Raw genomic sequence first — 16,245 nt, forward strand, 5'->3', positions numbered from 1 at the left:
GCGCCACAGCGCCCACCCCCTGCCAATAATTCCCGACAAATATTGAGAGGAGTGGGAGGTGGGCAGGGGGCCTCAGGAGCGCCCGCACCGCTGGCCCCGCTGCTGGTTTGATCGGCTCCGACTTCTCTGCTACCTGGTGCCCCGGTGCAAAAGGAGGCGTGGGGGAGCGAGCCCTCTCCCAAGCGAGCCCCTCTCCCATCCATTCCCGCTCCGGGTCCTGCTGCTCTGGGGGGCAGTGCCGGGGTCCCGGCAGGTCAGAGGCCCTGTGTTGTCCTCGCCCGCACCGTGGCCTTTCTCAGGCGGCTGCGCCAGCTGCAGACAACACAGACAAGTGCTCAGAGTCTGCCCCACCAAGCGCTACATCAGCCCTACTAAGCACTTCGTTAGCCCCACTTAGCACTACACCAGCCCTACTAAGCGCTGTTAGCCCTACTAAGTGCTATGTCAGCCCTACTAAGTGCTTAGCCCCACTAAGTGCTACATCAGCCCTACTGTTTTGTTAACCCCACTAAGCGCTACATCAGCCTCACTAAGTGCCACATTAGCCCAAGTGCCACATTAGCCCCACTAAGCGCTCCATCAGCGCAAGCACTACTTTAGCCCTACTAAGCACTTCATTAACCCCACTAAGCAGTGTTAGCCCCACTAAGCACTACATTAGCCCTACAAGCACTTTGTTAGTCCCCACTAAGTGCTATGTTAGCCCTACTAAGTGCTACATTAGCCCCCACTAAGCACTACATTAGCCCTACTAAGCGCTCCATTACTGCTGGGGAGAGTGGCCTTACTGATTATCAGTGCTGTTCATAACGTAACAAAAGGGCGAATGACTGCGAGAGAAAAGGACATATTTGAGTGTCCAGAGTCTGCAAGATGAGGGCTGGGGTGGGAGTCGGTCTCCCCGGGCCCCTCCCCGGGGGTCTCGGCACCATCACCTGCCACCTCCCACCTGCTCAGTCGCTTCAGGACTGGAAATTCCCAGTCCCCGCACTGGACGAGGCCACACACACACCCCCCTCGGCCCAGCCTGCCCAGAGGAGGCGCTCACTACCCACAAGGCTGCCCTCGGGGTAACTCCTGGGAGACAGAACCGGGTCCTGCCCGAATGAGCCCACCCCCCGCCCCGTGCCCTGGGGAGCTCAGCCAGCCTCAGGGGCAGCGGCCACCTCGCTGCGCCTGGCCACGCTCTGGACCGGCGGAGTCCAGCGGCACGTGCTGGAAGCGTGGGGATGGCGCAGCCCTGCAGAGGAGCCCCGGCCGCACCGGCCACCAGCGCCCGGCCCCTGGCGACGGCCGGTCTCGTCCCCTCTGCGCCAGGACTGCAGGCAGAGAACGGGAAAGATTCGCCCGCAAACCCCGGGGAAACACAGCCCCACCCGGCGGCTGCAGGTCCCTGTCGCCTGGTTTTTCTGCTCAGCTGAGGTCTGGAAGCTGCTCGGGGCTACCAGGTAAACCCTTGTGTCTCACTGGCGCCCAAGGACACTCCCGGGGTCAGCGGCCAGTGCCTGCCGCCAGAGGAGTCGGGTGTGAGCGCACAGTGGGTCCCCCGCACGTCACCTTGACCCATCTGTTAAAGGGGACGATCACTGTGCCCACTGTGCAGGGTTGGGGGACACCGAGACCCAAGCACACAGCAGGCCTCCAGGAAGTGAAAGCAACAAGCCAGACGGGAGACCGCCAGGGGCTTGGTTCAGATGCGGTGTTTGGCCCCTTGGGGTCCCAGGCTTGGACGGTGCTGGAGCCACACCCGCGGGAGCGGCCTCCACTGCCGAGTCCCGAGTCCCGGCGGGGTCTTGACCCAGGAGGCCCCTCCGGCCCCCAGGCCCTCCAGCTCAGCTGCTGGTGTTCTCGCTGGGGGAACTGCGGGGTTGGAACCACGTGGCTGCCGGCATGGACGCAGCCCGGGGCCTTGGGCAGCTCCGGCCGGCGGCAGAGGCGGTCCTGGCTGACCTTGCCAGGGCCGGCGCGGGTGGGGACGGCGCTGCCGGGGCTGGGGCGCGCGCAGTGTTCCGTGCGGGGAGGCAGGCAGTGCCTGTGCAGGCCGCTTGGGCTCAAAGCCCAGCTCTGTCCTCTCTACCTGGGTGACCTTGGCCCAGCTCCGCAAAAGGCTGTGTGCACCTGCAGAGGTGACTTCCAAGCCGGGCAGGGTCCCAGGGCGCGGGGCTCCAGACCTCTGAGGCCCAGACTGGAGGCGGGAAGAATGGACCGGGAGGGAGGGGAGAGGGTTTGAGGGTGCGGCTCCTGCAACTGCCCCTCCCCCACTGCTGCCTGTGTGTGACCCTTGGAGAAGGCAGGCTGAGGGCCCTGGGGCAGTGGCCTGGGGTTGACCTGCCTTTGAGACTGACCTTCCAACGTCTGACCCCAAGGCAGGCTGCAGGTTACCCAGGACTTACGGCTGAGAGCCGGCGTGGGGAGCATGGGGGGTCCTGGGCTTGTCTGCCAGCTGTGGCTTCCAACAGGGGGGCCTCCGGAGCCCCCAAACACGCCCCCAGCTCCCGCGCCCCACCCCCACCTCCTCAAGTCTCCACTCTGCAGAGGAGCAAGTCTGGGCTCAGAGAGGGCGAGCCCCAGCCTGAGGCCGCCCAGCAATGGGAGGGGGGGGCCTGCCCCCACCCCTCCCCACGCCGCCCCCTGCCGCGGGCACGGCCGGAAGCTGAGACTTGGAGGCCAGGCTCTTCCCACGCCCCCTCCCCCTTTCCCGGTGCGCGGCTCCCCTCCCCCAGCTCTAGGGGCGGCCCCGGCGCCGTCTCTCCCGCTTCCGCAGGATCCCCCGCGCGCCTCCGGGAGCCCACCCCGAGGCAGCTTTCTCACAACAGGACCCCCGCGTGGGGACGCCGCGGGGCCCAGCGGGAGAGCCCGGCCGCGGGGTCAGGCGAGGCGGGGGTCTCCGCGGCCGCCGCCCCCCCCTCCCCGGCCCTGGCTCGCCCCTCCCCGCCCAGGCCCGCTGAATAATTGATTCGCCCAGAAACCAGGGCTCTGCGGGGCGCGCCAGCCCCGCGCCCCCCGGGTGGCGGTCCCCGGCTCGGGCCGGGCGGGGGTCGCGGGCCGCTGGGCTGTGCGTGCCCGGGCTCACTGCTGCGCTCCGCGGGCCGGCTTTTTCCCCCCTTTTTTCTCTTTCCTTTTTTTTTTTTTTTTCTTTCCTGGAGCGGAGCCCGGCGCCAGGAGTCTGGAACCCGCCTGACAAGCTTTTGAGTTATGGAGGGGGGAGGGGTGGCGCGCAGCGCGGGGGGCGGGGAGGGGCGCGGCGCGCTCCCGCGGACTGGGCCAGGGCGCGCGCACCGGCTCCGGGCGAGGGTCTGGCGGCGGCGGCGGCGGCCGGGAGGGGGCGAAGCCGGCCCCCGCGCCGCAGTGCAGGGGGCCCGGGCGGGCGGCCTCCCGCGCCGAGCGCCGCATTCCTTTCCGCTGAACTGGGCGCCGGGGCCCGCGCCGCGCCCTGCACGCAGCCCCGGGCGGGCTGGGCGGGGGGGCGTGTGTGCCGGCCCCCGCCCCCCTGCAGGAAGCGCTCCTTTACCGGTGGGCGGGGCCCCAGCACAACTAGGGTCGTCCCTGGCGGGGTCGCCCCGCAGCTCGCCGTCTGCTCGGGGCGTCCCTCGGCCTGGCTCAGGACTGCGCGCTGGTTGGAGGCACGGGGGCGGGGGCCCCTTAGCTTCTCTGGTCCCCGCGCCGGGCAGGCGTGGGGAGGCGGGGTCCGGAGTGAGGGGCACCCACGACCCCAGGGCGCCCGGGATCGGAGCTGGAGACTCCCCGACCAGCAGCGGCCCGCCCCTTGCACTGTGGAGTTGCTGCGCCTGCCGCAGTGGGCTTCTGTGCACCTGGGTTTCCCTCAGGGACCCCCAGCCCAGCACCGCTTGTCCCCCCCAGCTGGTTGGTGACCCGGATGTCCCTGCATGCTCCCAGCTGTGTGGCCTTCACCCCCCACCCCGAGTCACCCGCGCCCCCTCTGGCTGCTCGGCGCCAGCCTCTCCTGGGTTCTGGAAGATTCCATGAGGCTCTGCAGGCCTGGGCTTAGCATAGAGCCTGGCACATGGCGAGTGCGCCGCCGCCGCGCTGTTGTTTGTTGAGATTTCCCAGGACCCGCCCCCCAGCCCCCCGCCGAGCCGGTGTCGAAATCACCCCAAGCCAAGCTGCTGAGCAGAAGTTTCCAGTCTCCCTGGCAAAGCTGGGAAGAGTTTGGGTGCGGCTCAGAGACGCAGCTGGGCAGGCTGCGCAGGGCCAGGGCTGGGGAGGGCCCCCAGATGTTCTTGGCGGCCCTGGGGGCTGGGGGAGGGGAGCGCTGCCCCTCCCCCGCCCAGCGCTGCTGCAGCACCGCCAAAGGCTGGCGGTGGTCTGTGGTCAGCAGCCACTGGCTCTGCCCCCGCCTGAGCTCCCCTGCACCCCCGGGAGTGGGGGGGAAAGCCCTACCAGTGCCCGGGTAGGCATGGCACAGCCTCACCTGGGGAAAGCACCAGGCCCGCCAGGCCTCTGCCTGGGTCACCGCTGGGCAGCGGGCAGGGGAGGGGGCAGGTCCTTCCTGGCTTCACTCCCGCGGGGCCTCGTGACCCTGGGCGGTCAGCGTGGGCTCTCTCGACCTTGGTCTCCTGTGTCTGCAAACCAGACACACAGAGGGAAGGAAGCGTTGGAGTGGGAAGAGCCGGGCGTGGAGTCCTAGCCTGGCCCAAGCTCGGACAAGTCCGAAGGAGGCTAGGACAAGGCCAAGTACAGAGAACGGGTGCCGGCCGCCCCTTGCCGGTGCCACGGTGCTGGGCTGTCCTCCAGGTGTCCTGGGCTCAGAGACGGCAGGTCACCCCCCAAGGACACGCGGCGGGGAGCCCTGACGTGCTAGCGTAGAGCCCGACTCCCTTTGGGAAAAGCAATTTACGTTCATGAAGACGAGAGATGTTCTCGCGCGAAGCCCTTGCAGGACAGCAAGGCAGGGCCCAGCCTCGAGGGGCTCACGGCTCCCCAGGGAGAGTGAGGAGAGGCGGGGAAGGCGGCGCCGCGGCTCCCTGCCAGCGCCCCGAGCTGCACTGGGGTCTGCTGGGGAGGGGGCGGGGGCACAGAGGCCGGGAGACCGGGCAGGCTGGTCTTGGCAACCCGGAGGGCCCGGGCGGGCGGCGAGGGCGCGGCTGGGAGGAGGGCGGAGCTGGCAGTGCCGGCTGAGGCCGCCCGGCTGCAGAGCCCTTGGAAAGCGGGAGCCCGGCAGGCCTGGGAGCAGAGGAGCCACAGCTCCGGGACACCAGGGCGGGTGGGGCGGGCGGCCGGCGGCACAGGCGGCCGGCGAGGATGCTTTCTAAAACGTTTGCGTCCTGAGCAGGTGTCACGGTCAACCCCGAGCAGGCAGAGAGGCGCAGGCCCGGAGGCTGGGGCCAGGCTGCCTCTGGCCGCCTTCTCTGGCTGCACCCCTGCCCCCCCCCCCGGCCCCTGCCTGGGCTTTCCCAGGGCCCTGCTGGGCCCTCTGACCTGGAGCCTCAGCCTTGGCTGTTGGGGAACCGCGTCAGCCTGTCCCCCTCGGCCCCCAGCACTGCCCCGTGGCCAGGCTGGGAGACCCAGGCCGACCTTCCCTCCCTGCTGGGCTGGCTGGGGACGGGTCTCCGGGCCTGCCTGTGTCTCTGAGGACAGACTGGCCCATGCCGAGCACCAGCCTCTGCTGGACACTCCACGGGCAAGATCTCTTAGTCTCCATAGAAGCCAGCAAAGCACACGTCGCCCTCCCCCACCCCATCTACAGATCAGGACACAGAGGCTCAGGGCTTGCCTGCGCCCTCCCGCCCAGGCAGCGGAAGTGGGGTCCTCTGGGGGGGGTGCTCCCGGCCACAAGTACCGCCCTGGGCCGTTCAGGAGAAAACTGTCCGTCTCCCCGCATCGCGTCTCGGGCTTGCGCTGGTGCCAAGCTGGGTGCTGTTCCCTCTGCCCAGGATGCCTCTGCTCCCCCCGGGGGGGGGGGGGCTCCGCCCCGGGAGGCCCAGGCACAACCCCTCTTCCTCCCCAGAGTCCCTGCCTGCATTCCCTGGCTCCTTATCTGTTCCTGTGGCTCCCAAGGGAGGGAGAAAAGCTCGGGGGACACGGCTGGGACGTGGGCGGATAGGGGGGACCGGTCAGCTCGTTCTGAGCACGCAGGAGGCCAGGGCTGGGGCAGGACGGTCCGACGTGGGGGGGGGGGTGTGGCCTGAACTGCCCTGGGCGATTTGGCTTGGCCGCGGGGTGGGGGACAAGTTCCCGGAAAAAGAATCTAAGATGTGAGCTGCCCCGCTGAGCCCTTCCCCGCCAGCCCAGAGGGGCCCACAGCCCGGATCCGGCCCCCAGACCTCAGCGGCTAGGCTGGGGGGAGCTCCAAGCCGGGGTTACTCCTGCACAGTGACAAGCCCCCCTGCTCCGGGTGGAGATGCAGAGGTGGGAGAGCAGCTGCCCCGCTCCGTGACGGGCGCATGGTGGGCCCGCCCACTTTGTGGATGGACACACCGGCGACCCCAGGCCCAGCCAGGGAGGCCGGGCTCCCAGCTGCCCCGCGGCTCGGGCAGGCTCCAAGGCAGACAAGCAGCCAGCCTCGTGGAGTGACTCACTGGAGAGGAGCAGCCCTAGCCAGGTTTCTGCTGAGACAGGACCCCCACAGACCATGGGGCCATCGCGGGGGGGGGGGGATGGAGCTCAGGTGCTTCTGGGATCTGGCTCCACCCCCTGCCAAGCAGGCCAGCTGCCTCAGTTTCCCCATTTGCAAAGGGTGCAGGTTTGCTGGGAAGGTCACAGGAGAGGCGGGGTCAGCACGTTCTCCCCACCATTGTTGGAAACCCCCGGGCAGGAGAGGGGGCAGGGAGGCGCCCAAGACCGGGCCCTGGCCCCTTTGTGGCGTGGACTCGCGGGTGGCTCTGGACAAGGCCCAGCCTCGCTCCGGGCCCCAGTTGCCCCCCTGGTCCAATCCGGCCCAGCTAACGGGCAATGCCCTGGCCCTCCTCCAGCCCCCCGCGCAGACACGCGGGCACACAGGGCCGCACAGGTGTACCAGGGGCGCCCACGGCCGCGCGCTCGCCCCTCCCCCATGAGCTGAGCACCAACTGTCGGCGCGGGCGGGGGTGGGAGCGGGAAGGAAAAAGCCCACGACTCAGCCGGGGAAGAGGGGTGCGGGGGGGTGCGCAGGCGAGGGAAACGACAGCCCGCGGCCCCCTCGAGTCCCGGCTCATGAATATTAATGCGGCGGTAATTAAAATGCAGGGACGCAGCAGGACCGATGCGGCGCCTTCGCAGGCGGGTGGAGCGCGCTCCGCGCCGGCGAAACGCGGGCCCGGGCTCCGGGGGGCCCCCGCGGCCGCCCCTCAGCGCCCTGCCCCGGCCCGGGCCGCGCGCCAGGCCGCCGGTTCCCGGAGCCGGCCCCCTCCCGCCCTCGCGGCCGGCTGATGTCACCCGCACAAAACTTTCCGCTGCCCGGCCCGGCCCGTCTCGGGGCCCTGAGTCATCGCCGCCCCCGGCCGCGGCCCCGGCCTGCGGCGTCTGCTGGTGCGGAGCGCGCGGCCCCCTGGCGGGCCTTGACGTCATGGGGCCGGCGGGGCCCGGAGCCGCCCGGCTGCGGGGGGCACACCCGCAGATTCCAGGTTCCAACCCGGTGCCGGCTGGCGCTGGGTGCCTGCCCTCGGGCAGCCTTGGGATTCTTCCTCCCGCGCCCTCGGCGGGTGGGGAGGTGTCCAGCCGGGTAAACCGAGGTCCAGCTGCGCCCAAGGCCGCCCAGCGGGAGGGTGCAGCAGCCTCAGGCTTTTTCCCGCCCCATCCGCCCAGTCCCGGTTTCAGGAGGTGCCCAGGGCACCGTGCCCCCCCCATCCCACATTGCACAGCGGGTAGGGGGTTCTGGAGCAGAAACCCTGGGCGTCAGGCCCGGCAGGCTCCGAGGCTTGGGCCACCATCTTCTGGACATGTCCCTGTGAGCACGGCCAGCCCAGCCCCCAGGGGACACGGCCTGAAGACAGCCAGGGGGCTGGGACCTGCGCTCAGTTCCTGGCTCCTGCTCCCCACGCCCCTGGCCAGCCCCCCTGCCCCTACCTGTCTGCCCGCTTGCTGGTGGGTGTGGGTGCCTGAGAGAGCTGGGGCTTTGGCTGGGGACCCCATTACACCGGTGGCTGGGGTCTGAGACCCCCTCCAGGCCTCCTGCCCACACCCCAGCAAGCTGGCAGAGGCAGGCCGGCAGCCTGGGCCCTTCAAGTCCCTCCCTGCTCCGGCGGCCTCCTCATGCCCCCAGGCCTTTGCACACCCAGGTCCCTGGTTAACTCCTCCGCCTCCAGCTCTCCCTCCCTGTTCCCCCAGGCCTTTGCACACCCAGGTCCCTGGTTAACTCCTCCGCCTCCGTCTCTCCCTCCCTGTTCCCCGTGGGGACTGTCCCAGTTAGCAGAACCCTGGCCTGCACGCGCACACAGCCCAGCAGGCACTCCCCACCCCCCATCACAGACCCCACCACTCGGGCACAAGCCACACGCACACACTCCATGTGCCGCAGGCCAGACACTGCCACCCCCAGCACCAGCACCCACGCCGCGCACGCCTGGCCACAACACCAGAGCTGACGGGGCTGCAGGAGGGCCCTCCCCCCACCTCCCCTGGGCACCCCGAGAGGGCAGGGCCCTGTCTCCTCCTCCACCCCCCATGGTCACTGCCCCGCCTTCAAGACCAGCCCATAAGGCCCTGCCCCACTTCTGCCAGGGGTCAGTGCTCGGGTCAGAACCATCCTGGCTCGGGGATGCGGTGTGACCAGAATTGGTGGAGCCTTCCGGTCATTTCGGGGCGGGGGGGGGCTGGGGGGCTCAGCTTTCTCATCTGTAAAATGGAGAAACACTGCACTTTGCAGAAACTAAGACCCTCCCCCCCGGCCGGCAGCGTCATTAGCAAGGCCCCCAGGTTCCCCTGGGGCCGAGCCGTGGGTGAGCTGAGCCTGGGTGGGGCCGGCTCTTGCCCAGGGAACCGTCCTTATCCCCTGGGAGCGGCCTGGCCAGGCCCCGGCTGCAAACTGGACTGCAACAGAGAGCAAGTGCCGGCAGCTCAGACACGGCACCGTGTCACCCAAACACCGCCCCGCAGGGACCCACGGCTGTGTCCCCGTCTCTTCCAGAACCTCCCTGGTCTGCTCACACCCCTCATCTATGCGTTTCAACTCCATTGCCTGAGCAGGGGTCAGAGAGGTTAGGAACCCTTCTGTCTCGTTCTTGCTGTGCGACCTTGGGCGAGTCGCTGCACCTCTCTGAGCCACCAGCCACGGGGCTGTTCTGAGTTCCTGAGAGGACCTGTGCGAAGTGCCTGGTGTGGGCACTCAAGTCGGACTCTGCCCCAGGAGCCGCTGGCTGCGGTGCTGAGGCCCAAAACCTCTACCCTCCCACCTCTGCCTGAACCCCAGGACCTGGGGGCCCAGCTCAAGGCACAGCCCTACCTGTGCACCCGGCCCCGGCTGGCCACAGTGGCCGGACTGCCTGGCCAGGCGCTCAGGGCTCCCGCCTGTCTGAGGGGGAGTGTTTCAGACGGAGGCCAGGTGCAGGACCGCGTTGCGTGCTAGTGTGGCCGGGGGACCCACGCGCCCTCACCTTTGCCTGCTGGGCCCCGGTTGGCAGGGGAAGACTCGAGCCAGGCTGACAGCCCCAGGAGGCACCTGCCCCTCGGATGGGGAAACCGAGGCTGGGAGGGGCTGTCCTGTGCCCCAGCCCCCGAAACTGCTCCAGGCCGGGGGAGCCAGATCTGCACCCCACGGACTCCAAAGCCCTCCCCTGCCTTTGCCTTGCCTCACCGGCAGGGCGCACAAATGCCAACACCCATTACACCCAAGTCACCGTCCACCGGCCCCCAAGTGCTGGGCACCACCTCCAGGATGGCCACAGGGAGTCCTGCAGACAGGCCGATAGCAGGTGCTCCCTGCAGGGCAGCTCAGCAGAGGGACTTCCAGGGAGGACGTCGGAACCGGAAGAGAGCGCAAGGCTCGGCACCCTGGCCGACCTCACTCCACACACAGAGCAAAGCTCTGCTCAGAGAGGCGTGGCCGAGGGCCCGGGGATCCAGACAGCGGGAGTGGCTGACCTCTGTCCTTCAGTCCGGGTCTGTGCTTCCCCTGCCGTGAGCCTCAGGGTTCCCGCCCTGAGGAATGGGGAGAACAACCCCGTCTCAAAAGCGGCGCGCGGAGGAGGAACGTGCCGGCGCCCAGGCTGCCCGCCCGCCGTGGGTACTGGCTGCCAATCTCGGTCCAGCGCAGACCCAGCGCCCCACACCTGCCCCAGGCCGGCACCTGCTCTGGGCCCTTCCCTGGAGCGGCCAGTGCGGCTGAGCAAGTCTGGGTGGGAAACACCGGCAATGGGCGGCTGGGTTCCAGGGGGTCAGCCAGAACACCGGGCAGCCGGGGCTGGCAGAGGAAGGGCAGAGGCGTGGAGGCCGGAGGGAGCAGCACCCCTGCAGGCCCCGGGGCAGAAAGAACACGGAGCTGGACAGCTCGGGGGGGCAGGTCCAAACGGCTGGGCCCAGCACCAGTGAGGAGGGGCAAGGCCAGGGAGCCTGGGAAGCCCCCGAGCCTGCAGCCACGGCTGGCTGTGAGGCTGGGAACTGACCGTCCAGGATCTGTGCGACACAGGGAGGGGCAGGAGGTGGAGCAGCCGGGATGCAGGTGGGGCAGCTGGGGGAGGGTGTGGGCAGCTGGCTCACTTGTTGGGGAGTCCCGGATGGCACCTGGGAGCTGGCCAGGGTCGGGGTGGGGGGTGCATGGCGTGGCTGGAAGTGGGAAGCCGGCTCAGACAGAAACCCGGGGACCACCCTCAGACTTGAGCCCCAGCCTCGAGAGGCCCTGCCCAGGGGCAGCCCTGGCCCTCGACCACCCTCTGTGTGCCTGGGACCCGCGGTGTCCTGCTGCGTGGCGCCCAGCCTGCTCCCTGGGTCCCTTCTCCCGAGGGTCTTCTGGAGGGGCTGGGCTGCGGCGTAGGGAGCCTCCGGCCGGGGCAGGTCCTGCGCGCCACCCCATGGGGGCTGAGAATTCTAGATGGGAGCCCAGCCTTCCCGGGGCGTGTGTCCAAGGGAGGAGGGCAGGACGGACTTTACTTAGAAGCCTGGTGGCTTGATTTATAGCTTGTAAATACTCAGACGCCAGGTATGTGTGGGCCTCGGCTGACCCGGGCAGGGTGGGGGAGTGGGGGCACAGCAGCCTCCCAGTAGCTGACCCTTGACCCACAGGACGACCCCCCAGGGCCCTCCTGACCCCCTGCATCTGAATGCTCCAGCCCCCACTCCTATCCCCAGCTCTGGCGGTCCTCGGTCTCTGGTGGCGCAGCAGTGGCGTGTGCTGACCGCCTGGGAGAGTCCAGTCTCTCCCCGGGGGGCCCAGGCAGCCCCTGCAGCAGCCCCTCCCAGCAGCCGCGGGAGTCGCACACAGAGCCCCCGGGAGGCAGCCTGGCTCTCCTGTGATAGTGACTGGACCTCTGGCAGTGACAAGCAAGGTGGACCTGGGCGGGCGGAGCGTGCACCACTCGGCCCCCTCCACCGCAGAGGAAAACAGGCTCGGCCCTCCGCCCAAGGTCGCGCCGCCGGCAGCCGGGCAGCGCTCGAGCCAGGGTCGTCCGCCCCGTGCTCCAACCACTGGACACTCTGGCCGCCGGCCTGCCCCCACGTGACCGTCCCCCAGGTGCCCCCGGCCTCGGCGCCCGAAGGCCGCGTAGGGGCCGCCAACGCCCGTGGCGCAGGCAGGGCAGAGGCCGCGAGGCGGAAAGGGTTAACGGGCTGCGCCGCAATGGGCCGGCCTCCGGGGCAGGCAGCCAATGGGCGCACGCCGCGATGAGGTAATGCAGAGACCGCGCGGAGTGGGCGGGGCCGGCGAGGACTCGGCTGCGCTCCGCGCTCGGCTCGCCCCACTACCCCTCACCTTTGACCTTGTCCTCCCCCCTCCCCCTTCTTACCCCGTTCAGAGCCCCCCGCAGCTGGGGCTAAGGGTCCCCGGGTACGCGGCCCTCGCTTAGTGTCTGCGGCGACGCCCCGGCCTCGGCCACGCCCTCTGGGCCTCAGTTTCCCCTTCTGCAAGAACCTGCAGGCCTGGCGGGGGGGTGGGGTTGGGGGGTGTGCTGGGACCCCTGGACGGGCTTCGGGCCCTGCCTGCCCTGGACGCGCAGTTTAGCGGCTCGGCCCGGGCTCTCCGCGGGGGCTCCGGGCCTCTCCGGCCCGGTCACACCGTCCACGTCCATGCGGCCCTGGCCCGTCTCGGGGGTGTCGGCCCCGCCCCGACGCGCTCCCTGCTGTGCCGGTCACCCAGCACCAAGCTGACTGCAGGGGAGCCCGCGTGACGGTCGGAGGTTAGAGTTCACACACACACACCCAGGGGCGCCACGGGGCTCTGGTCCAGGGCGGCCCGGGGGCCGAGGACGCGGCCGGCTGCCCGGGCACGAAGCGGTTAAGGCCGGTGCAGCGCGCGGGCTCGGCCGCCGCCCGGGCTCATTAGTCAGCGGCGGGGAGGGGGCGCGGGGAGCTATTCTCAGGGGCTCCGGGCGCGAGGGCGGCGCAGCGGGAGCCGCTGCTTCCCAGAAAGTTGATTATTTTTAACCCAGCAAGAAGAAAGGAAGGAGGCGAGGGAGAAGGACTCGGAGAAAGGAGGAGAGCAGAGGAAGAGAGAGACGAGGAGGGGAGGGGGGCAGGGAGCCAGCTGGCCGGGTCTGGGTGGGGGCGGGCGCCCAGGGGCTCTGCCGCCCGCCCCCGCCTGGCCTGGCCTCACCCCCACGGGGCTGTGCTGGCCGGAGCCACTCGGGGCAGGGGAGCCACCGACCAGGCCTCGCCCCTCCCGCTGGACCCCCACTGGGCTGTGCTGGCAGGAGCCACTGGGGCAGGGGAGCCGGCCTGCTGGCCAGGGGACCGCCCAAGGGCCTGACCTTGCTTTGTGGTCGCCACGGGGAGCTTGGGGGCCCTGGAAACCCCATGGCCTCTGCCGCAGGCGTTTCTGGGGGCAGTGGGCCCTGGCCTCTCCCTCATGCCTTGAGAAGGAGACCCCAAGAGAGGGCGTCCAAGGGGCCAAGACTGGGGACACGCTGGCAAGGACAGGACCACGGCGGGGGGGGGCGGGGGGCGGGGCTGTGCCGGGCACCATGAAGAATGCGGGAAGTCTTGGCGGGGTCCCAGGAGGCTCCCTGAGCAGGAAGGGGGCTGGGGGTGGCTGGGGGTCCCCAGGGAGAAGCCCAGATGTGCGGGGGGGCGGGGCTGCTGCACGTGGCAGGAACCAGAGGGGCTGCTGGGCGCGGGGCGCTGGTCAGAGAGGGCTGGACGAGGGCGGGGCCGGTGCTGTCCTGAGGCAGGGGCCGGTGTGGGGAGCAGGTTCCTGGAGGGCAGGTGGGGACAGCTGGAAGGGGGGGCAGGCGGAGGGGACAGCTTGAACAAAGGTGCAGGCAGAGGGTGCCGGGGGTGCTGGGGACTCCGGTGGGGACCGAGGCTCGTGGCCGACACAGGAAGAGGGGCCTGGACCCCAAGAGCCGCAGGGGAGTGGGGGGTGCGCAGGCCTCCAAGTGTCCCACAGGCCCTGCCCGAGGCTCTGGGCCCGGGGTCATCACTGGCACTTGTGGGGGGGGTGAGCGAGGATGTGAGTGTCCCCCTCACCAGTGCCCTGCTCTCCCCCTCTGGGGGGGGAGGACAGGAAGAGGCCGCAGGCCGCCCACCCCCACCCAGACCACTTGGGAACCCGGGACATCCGAGTCCTTCCTGGGAGCCGGGTTGTTGGCGGAGGGCGCACAGCCCGGGCAGGTGCGGAGCGGACCTCGCACCCGCTTCCCTCCCTGGCCCGGGCCTCTCAGCTGCCACAGGGGCTGGGCTGGGCCTGGTCCCTGGCGCCGACAGGAGCAGTGGCCCATCCAGGCTCAGCCGACGGCCCGAGTGGTGGGACGAAGGGGAGGGGGTTGACAGCCCCAGAGACCCAGCGGCCAGGACCGGCAGGGCAGCCGGAGCCCTGAGCCTCTCCATCTGCCGTCCTGGACGCAGCGGTCTGGGGCTACGGCTGCCCCCGAAGACTGCACCTCTGCCCACTGGCTCTGGCTGGGACGGGCGAGGACGGGCGCGGGCGCTGGGCACACTCGGGGACACGGCCTCCTGGGGCCCCGCCTCGCGGCTCTGGACGCACAGGGATGGCGGCTTTGCCGTGCCTTCTGCCCCTTCCGGTCAACAAGAAGTGCAGGGTGAGAGTGAGGAACAGACCTGGAGCAGACCTGGCTCTGACCCGTGCCAGCTGGCCGGCGGCGGGAAGGCCCTTAGCGAGGGGCGCCCCTGTGCCCGGCCACGTGGGGCCCTGGAGTTCCCCCTGGAAGGAGCTGCGTGGGCCGCAGCGCCGAGGGAGGGGAACTGAGACTCGGGGTCTCGCCCTGGCGCCGGCTGGGTTCCTGTTTTGTGGCTGAGAAGCCCAGGGCTCAGCGCGCTGTGCCTGCCCCTGGCCCCCAACTACCTGCGCAGCAGGAAGGCGGGAGAGCTGGGGTACAAAGACTCAGCGCTGTCTCCCCTCCCGCCCCCGCCCCCGGCAGTGAGCCGGGCCTGGCCCTGGCCGCCAGGGACACCGCATCGCACCGGGGTCCCTCCCCCCCCGGCCGGGGCGGCCAGCCGGCTGTGCTGCCCCTTTCTCCCGCTCAGCTCTTTGTTAAGCTCCCTTTCAGCTGAGCCCGCAGAGCCTGGGTGTTCCCAGCTGACGACTGCTGTGTCTAGACAGTGTCTGGTATGAGGCCTCCCAGAGCCCCGGCGAGGCTCGCGGGCCGTTCCCAGCCCGGGCGCCCCCTGCCCTGCTGCCCTCCGGTTCCCACACCCCTGCCCGGGGCTCCCCTCCTGCCTCCCCCCTGCCCTCAGCCCCCAAGACCCTCGCCTCCCTTTCTCCCACCCTCAGGCTCCCTCTCGCCCCATCCGGCCCGGCTGTCTGTCCATCTGCCTGTCCGTGGTCTCCATGGCCTGAAGGGCAGGGGCTGAGTGAGGTGGCTTTGCGCTGGCCCCGGCTGGGTCGGCTCCTGGGGAGACGGAGCACAGCAGCTCCCCATCCTCGCACCCCGGCTGGGGGTCCTGGGACCGATCCTCTCTTCCTTCCGTCGTCTCCCCATCCCAGGGGTCAGCCAGGGGGGATTTCGGGGCGCTCCAGGGAGAACTTCCCAGACGTGGATGTGTGGGTTCAGGAGACGCAGGGCCGGGGCCGGCGCTGTGTCTCAGGTGAGGCTGCCACCTATGGCGCCCGCATCCCATATGGACGCCGGTTCGAGTCCCGGCTGCTCCACTTCCCATCCAGCTCCCTGCTGACGCGCCTGGGAAAGCAGCACGGGATGGCCCGAGTGCTTGGGCCGCTGCACCCGCGTGGGAGACCGAAAGAAGCTCCTGGCTCCTGGCTTCAGCCTGGCCCAGCCCTGCCCCGTCCCTGCAGCCATCTGGGGAGTGAACCAGCAGATGGAAGACCTCCTTTTCTCTCTCTCTAATTCTTTCAAATAAATGATTTCTTTTCTTTTCTTTAAGAGAGAGAGAGAGACACGGGTAGGAAGTTGATCTGGAAGCTTCCAGAGAGGCCGTGGTGTCCTCGCGGTGCCTGGGTGAGCCTGAGGCCACTCGGCCGGGCCTGTTCCCTGCCCTAAGCTCTGCACGGGCTCAGTGGACTTGTGAATCCTCTCCGTCCTGCGCAGGGCCCCGAGAGCGAGACAATGGAAATGAGTCCATTTTACAGATGAGGAAACTGAGGCACACAGCCAGGCGGAGGGGTGCCAGGAGCACAGAGCCCCAGCGAGAGCAGCATGGACCGGCCTGTGCGGGTTCCCATCCTCTCACGGGCTGATAGGAAGAGTGAGAGAAGATGAGGGCGATGGGGGGAGCAGAGGCCCCCGGGCGGCTCTGCCGGGCCGCAGGGGCCGCGGGGCTGGGACGCTCCGTCCAGAGCCTCCAGGACTGGAGGACAAGCCTGGGAGGCTGGGAGGAGGCGGGACCGCGCCCTCCCCTGCCCAGCAGATGTCCAGCCCCAGGTCTCTGGCCACTCCTCCCCGCCTCGGTCACTCCAACTCAGCACCAGCCTCACGGAGGATCTGGCTCCGCCCTCCTCGTGCAGGCCACGCAGGTCCACGTCTGGACACCTCTGCTGTCCGCGCTGGGGCTGACGCCGGCAGGGCCGTCGGCGTGCCCCGCCCACCGCCTCTGAGGGCTTTGGTTCCAGCCTGGAGGGTGCATGGCACAGGGCAAGCGGCGCCTCCCCTGCCTGCCGTGGGCCTGGCACGGGTGGGTGGGCGTGGGCTGGGCGGGGTCTGGGATGGAGAGGGCAGACAGAGCGCCCGGCCCTGGCGTGGGACA

The 16,245-nt window shown here is 69.8% G+C and overlaps 1 long non-coding RNA gene across 1 annotated transcript; it reads left to right on the forward strand.

Moving 5' to 3' along the window:
* The first annotated feature begins 11,440 nt into the window (after window positions 1-11,440).
* Window positions 11,441-15,420, forward strand: LOC149128902 (uncharacterized). The gene is made up of 2 exons (XR_016225889.1): window positions 11,441-11,756; window positions 15,206-15,420. It is a non-coding gene; the product is annotated as an uncharacterized LOC149128902 (long non-coding RNA).
* Window positions 15,421-16,245: the final 825 nt, after the last annotated feature.

This window comes from Oryctolagus cuniculus, chromosome 1 (genome assembly GCF_051225735.1).
Source record: "Oryctolagus cuniculus isolate XC-2025 breed Fujian yellow rabbit chromosome 1, ASM5122573v1, whole genome shotgun sequence".
NCBI classification, from domain to species: Eukaryota; Metazoa; Chordata; class Mammalia; order Lagomorpha; family Leporidae; genus Oryctolagus; species Oryctolagus cuniculus.